Source organism: Triticum aestivum, chromosome 1D (genome assembly GCF_018294505.1).
Source record: "Triticum aestivum cultivar Chinese Spring chromosome 1D, IWGSC CS RefSeq v2.1, whole genome shotgun sequence".
NCBI classification, from domain to species: domain Eukaryota; kingdom Viridiplantae; phylum Streptophyta; class Magnoliopsida; order Poales; family Poaceae; genus Triticum; species Triticum aestivum.
The window spans coordinates 38,057,211-38,063,417 of record NC_057796.1 but is presented as its reverse complement, the minus strand read 5'-3'; positions in this window follow the sequence as shown (position 1 = coordinate 38,063,417).

The window sequence follows — 6,207 nt, the reverse complement described above, 5'->3', positions numbered from 1 at the left end:
CCCCCCCAACCCTAGATGGGTTTTGGCCGGCTCCCCCCTCCCAAGGGGTCCTATAAATAGTGGGGGGGAGGGAGGGCAGCAAACACACAGCCTTTGGCGCCTCCCTCCTCCCCTACAACACCTCTCTCTCTCGCGCAGAAGCTCGGCGAAGCCCTGCCGAAGAGCCGCTACATCCACCACCACGCCGTCGTGCTGTTGGATCTCCATCAACCTCTCCTTCCCCCTTGCTGGATCAAGAAAGGAGGAGACGTCGCTGCACCGTACGTGTGTTGAACGCGGAGGTGCCGTACGTTCGGCACTCGGTCATCGGTGATTTGGATCATGGCGAGTACGACTCCGTCATCCACGTTCATTGGAACGCTTCCGCTCGCGATCTACAACGGTATGTAGATGCACTCCCTTCCCTCGTTGCTAGTAGACTCCATAGATGCATCTTGGTGAGCGTAGGAAAATTTTAAAATTATGCTACGATTCCCAACATTCATCATCGCTCGCTGGATCGAGGAGGTGAAGGCGTCATCAAGCCGTACGTGTGTTGAACGCGGAGGTGCCGTCCGTTCGGCACTTGGATCGGGAGTTCGCGCGACGGATCGTGATTGGATAGCAAAGACGTTCGACTACATCAACCGTGTTTCTTAACGCTTCCGCTTAGCGATCTACAAGGATATATAGATCCAATCTCACCTCTCGTAGATGGTCATCTCCTAGATTGGATCTTGGTGAACGTAGGAAATTTTTTGTTTTCCATGCAACGTTCCCCAACAACTGACACTATTACAACCAAGGAAAGAAAAGAAAATAGGGATGGAACCCGAGAATAGCTAATACAAGGTACTCAAGGAAAGCTAAAATGCTACGGACATGCAAGCTACCCACATTAGCAGTCCTGTCACATCAGTTTTTCTTTCTTTTCCAGGACTGGCTACGTGCCAGGCGACTGATTCTGTTTTTAGGGCCAGTCACTTTTTCTTTATACGTAGGATTCATCCTATGGGTGGCGACGCTTGGCCTGGCTGCGGTCTGCGGGTACATGCATGCATGCGTTCAAGCAATTGTTCGCATGTCATGCATGGATGATGGTGGGTCCTACTAACATGCATGCATTCGAACTTTTCAGCTGGATGGAGATGAGTACATGCATTACACATAAGTGCACACAACATGTTTTATAAGTTTTCAGAAATTATATATGATGTAAAAATTTAAAAAATAAATATAATGAATTTTTCTAAGCAAAAAAATATATTAGTAGCCTTGGTATTGCCCATTAAGAGTAAAGAAAGTAAAGAAAGCTTGCACACAACATTACATTCGAATCACACTTTTGGTAATACGCAAAGAATAAACATATAATAGTGCAATTTTCACAGTCTACTCCCTCCATTCCTAAATATTAGTCTTTTTAGATATTTCAATATGGGCTACATATGGAGCAAAATGAGTGAATCTACACTCTAAAAAGTGTCTATATACATCCGTATGTAGTTCATATTGAAATCTGTAAGAAGACTTATATTTACGAACGGAGGATAATTTACACACATATTGTATAGTGCTTGAATTTATACTTACACACGGAAAAATAAAAAAAGAATTTGTTTAAGAAATAATGAATTAGTGGCACTAGTGTTCCCTTTTAAGAAGAAGAAAATTAAAAACGACAAAATTTGCACACAATTTATACATAAATTGCATTTTTCATAATATGCAAGAATAAACATATAATAATGGAATGATATCGGTATTGCACTCAAAGAAAGAAAATGGAATAAAAAACCAAAATAATCAAATAATGAAGTTTTTTTATTAAAGAATAAAACCCTTCAAGAAGAAAGAAAATGAAAAAAAACTCAAACAAAATGAAAACAATGAAGTTTTCTAGGGAATAACGAATCCCTTTAAGAAAAAAGAAAAAAAAAGAGATTTTTTTTTGCAGTTTTAGTAATACGCAAAAAGGAACATATAATATTGCAATTTCGAACTCTACTATAATTTCCACACATGTTGTATAGTACTTGCGTGTATACTTACTTAAACACACAAAAATAAAAAATAACATTTTCTACAAAAGAATGAAGTAGAGGCATTGGTATCAACCTCTAAGAAGAAAGGAATAAAGAATAAATAATGCTAAAGTTTGCACATAATTTACACATAAATTGCACGTTTTATATATATGCAGGAACAAACATATAATATATAATAGTAGAATCCACATAAAAATAAGTTTCAAAGTAGGAATGAATTAGTGTCATTGGTATTACCCTTAAATAAGAAAAAAAAAAGTGAAATAAAACTTAAAGCAAAAATTTCCTTACAATTAGTACAAAAATTGCACTTTTTAGAATATTTAAGAAGAAACATATAGTAGTGAAATTTCCATACTCTAATACGTGCTTACTTTTACACACACTCAACATCCAAAAATACACGTAAAAAAAACATATAGTAGTGAAATTTCCATACACTAATACGAAGTGAAGACATTTATACCTGGCCATACCTCAGGCCCGGCCGGGCCTAGCCAAACCCGACGCAAAAAACCCAGGCCTGAGCCCGGCCCGGCCCGGTCGTCGGGCCTGTTTTCTGGGCCTGAGCCCGGCCCGAACACGTAAAAGCCCGCCGGGCTTCGGGCTGGCCCGGCCCGTCCTTCAGGAAAACGTGAAAACGATGGGCCCAGGCCCGGCCCGGCCCGGCCTTCGGGCTCCAAATCTAGGCCCGAGCCCGGCCCGGGAGCGGTGACGGGCCGGGCTGTTCGGGCCGGGCTGCCCATGGCCAGGACTAGAAGACATGCATGAATGGGGGCTGCAACATGCACCCGGCAGGAAATTGACTGAATAAATAACAGCGTCAGTCAAATCAATGGGGACCTCTTACACATGTATCATAAAGCACACTAAATCAACGGCAACAAATTCAACTGACCAAAAATGAAAAATTCGGTCGCCTGACATATAGTTAAAACATTCTTTTTCTCTAATCTTTTTTCAATAAAATCGTGTGACTCAATTTAGTTTTAAGTACGTAGCCTTATACCGGTTAACGAAGCGAATAGTCGGTTGCTCTTTGGCCTTCTGTAACCGATGCGCCGGCAAATCAAGAGCCAATGAAGCCTATTTCTTCGTGTCTCTTACAGATCGACCTAGAATCATCGGCACCAAGCCTATCCCCGCACACCACGCGAGGTAAGGCAGCCCCGGCAGGTTTGGTGCAGGACCACCGCTGCCTCCTTGCTGCTGCCACCGGCGGACAACGACGGGGATTCTCTGTAGCCGGCCGTCGTCGGGTGTGCAGCCCCCTGTCCCTCCTCCGTGTCAAGGCGTGCCGGCTAGACCACGCCGCTGTGGTATCCCCACTGGCCGCTCAAGGTAGGGCAGCCCCAGCCAGGCCTGGCGCCGGACCGTCGCTTCCTGCCACTGCCACCAATCAACACGAACGGAGCTTCTCTCTGGACGGCCGTAATCGGGTGTGCAACCCCTCCCTTCACATCCAGGCGTGCCAACGAGAGAAGCAGCACATGCATCGGAGGACTCCCCATCCCCATCGGCGCATGCAGATTCGTCCATCTGCGTCATACAACCAAGCGGCTCCTTCCTATCCGGGTATATTGTGTCTTAGCGTACGATTACACGGTGGTCACATCAACGCCCTCGTGGTGCTACACTAGCCGGGTTCTTCACAGGGAGGATGAGCTCTGAAGGATCTCCTATGTATGCACTGTCACCACCATAAGGTATTGCAAACAACGATGCCCAATGTCCTCTAGACTGTGCTACTCATCCTTCCTATTGTCATAGTGATTTCATATTTTACCTACGGATTGTGCTTAATCTACCTGTTAATTTGATTTCACTCATATGCATGTCGCTAGATTGGAGTGGGTACGTTACTAGGTGTGCATGTCTTTTTGCATTAGTGCTTTCCTGCCATTGATTTCTTTTGTCGTGCATCCTCAGCGGGTCTATTCAATTTTATTCTTGATTCTTGCATATTCTTTCGCTGCACATAAATCCTCCTTTTAGTTTTACACTGATCTTTGTCGTTTGATAATCTAAAAGGAGAATTCTCGCATGCAGGAAAATGTATTTCTCGCCATGGTTGGGGATAATTACAATTGTGATCGGATGATGGCTAACTATTTCCACTTGCTTGCATAGTGCAATCTTTTCATCACTGTTGGTCTTGAAGGTCAGTCCAAAATCTAATTTATATGCATTATAATCTCAACCAACCTGTTTAGCAGATTGCACATATTTGCTTCAATTTTCAGAAAGGCAAGTAAGCAAGTTTTTGTCGTGTTGTGTTCAAACTTTCTAATATTTATTCGGACAATCTTATCAATAATTGGTGCTAATCTCAGATAACTTTTAATTGAAGAATCTGATTTTAGGATAAACATATTAGGAATTCAGGCGCAAAAAATACATATAGTGAATGGCCATTACAATTGTTTACTACTATTTGTCATGTTTTACATTGGTTTGCTCCATGCACATGTCTTCAATATGTATTTTGGATCAAATTTCCCAAAATTATCTAGTATTAAAATGTATACCAATCCAATGGCTAGATGTTCCGCTTTTTAGTGGGAATTTATAGCAAATCTCTCTATTCATCCTCCACCTCCTTCTGGGAGTCGGCAGGCTTGTTCTTGTCTTGCGCTAGCTCCTTGGACAATTGCTGGACCTTTTGCCGAGAAGCCTGCATAAAACAACTTGATTAGGATTGGACAAAATAATCAACCCTTAGTTCAGTCACTCCTGCGCGACCCAAGGGTCGGGGCCACTGGCTTTCGTGCTTTTATACAATGTTGTGTGAAATAAAGAAGTGAACTTATACATACCCTCTGGTCGAGCATAGCTACCCAGCCAATGGCTCGGAAATACCTGGAGTGGCATTTCGTCGGCACCCTCGACTCGGAGGGCAAGTAACAACACTCATGTTTCCCAATGATTAAAATGCTTTCTTCTCAGCCTATTAAATTTGTAGCCACAAATATTTCCAACCATCAAATAACTATTTGTTTCACGTATACAGAACAAGTAGTCTACAAAACCCACACAAAGAAGACATGCCCATGCACTGGAGGGCATTCTCTGCCTTCACTACTGCAGAATAAATATCTAACACTTGAATTTTATCAAGCATGAACTTCATATACCGCCGAGGCTCTACTCAAGCGAAATGAATTTAGTTCGCACATTACGTTAAAAGTGTGAAAACTAGGTTAAGCGTATGCATCGAACAAGGACGCGCTGCATGTTAATATAGGCACCAAGGCCGGTTTGTTACAGAGGGGATATACATGCTCTAGGGTTGGATTGATCTCCAAAGGAAACAATCTCAACAACCTAACAAACTCACGCCACAACTTCCTATATGGCTATCTATACGGTTTATACAACACCGCAGAATACATCGTTTAACACTTGCCCTCAATCACAACTGTCTAACTTGAGATTGTGCCTGAAAGCCTCTAACTGCCGCAGAGTAAGTGGTTTGGTAAAACCATCTGCAACCTGATCACCAGTAGGTATAAACCTGATGTTCAACAATTTTTTGGCCACCCTTTCACGAACAAAATGATAGTCAATCTCAATATGCTTCGTCCTGGCACGAAAAATAGGATTAGCAGACAAATATGTGGCACCAAGATTATCGCACCAAAGTGAGGTTGTCTTTGAATAATGAACACCCAATTTTGTCAATAAGTTCTGAACCCAAATAACTTAAGCAGTTGCATTTGCTAAAGCCTTATACTTCGCCTCTGTACTTGATCGAGATACAGTAGGTTGTTTACGAGCACTCCATGAGATCAAGTTACTTCCAAGAAACACTGCAAAATCTCCTGTTGGCCTCCTGTCATCAGGACAACCTGCCCAATCTGCATCTGAAAAAGCACTTACTAGCATTGAATCTGACTTTCCATGTCCGAGTCCATGATCCTTTGTTCCTTGAAGATATCTAAGTATCCTTTTTACTGTCGTCCAATGTACAGTAGTAGGGGCATGTAAGAACTGACAAACTTTATTGACTGAATATGAAATATCTGGCCTAGTCAATGTCGAGTATTGTAATGCTGCTACAATGCTCCTATACCTGGTGGCTTCCTCTGCTCCAAGTACCTCCCCATCATGAAGAGACAATTTTTCAGAGGTGGATAAGGGTGTAGACGACGGTTACCTTTCATGCTCATCCTCTGAAGTA